Below are 296 nucleotides of genomic sequence, written 5' to 3'. Positions count from 1 at the left end.
TAAACAAACCCGATGAGTAAATGAAAGAAGCGGAGATGACGAAGACGAGGGCGTAAATAAGCAACCCTACATAAACATGCTCGAATACTGACAGTTACCATAGGCAAATGAAAGCTTTTACGAGTTAACGTTATATCACTCTAACATTTCATATCAAAACATAGCCTTACATTGACATAGAAACACACATCTACTCTTTACATGTTCTTTATTAAGCATGATGCTTAGTGTCAAGCCTTGGAATTTCGTTTGAAAATGTAATAAGACGACTGTTATATATCTGTACCTACCCCTAC

This window comes from Penaeus monodon, chromosome 21, assembly GCF_015228065.2.
Source record: "Penaeus monodon isolate SGIC_2016 chromosome 21, NSTDA_Pmon_1, whole genome shotgun sequence".
In the NCBI taxonomy this organism is placed as follows: domain Eukaryota; kingdom Metazoa; phylum Arthropoda; class Malacostraca; order Decapoda; family Penaeidae; genus Penaeus; species Penaeus monodon.
The sequence above is the reverse complement of the archived record's forward strand: the minus strand, read 5'-3'. Positions refer to the sequence as shown.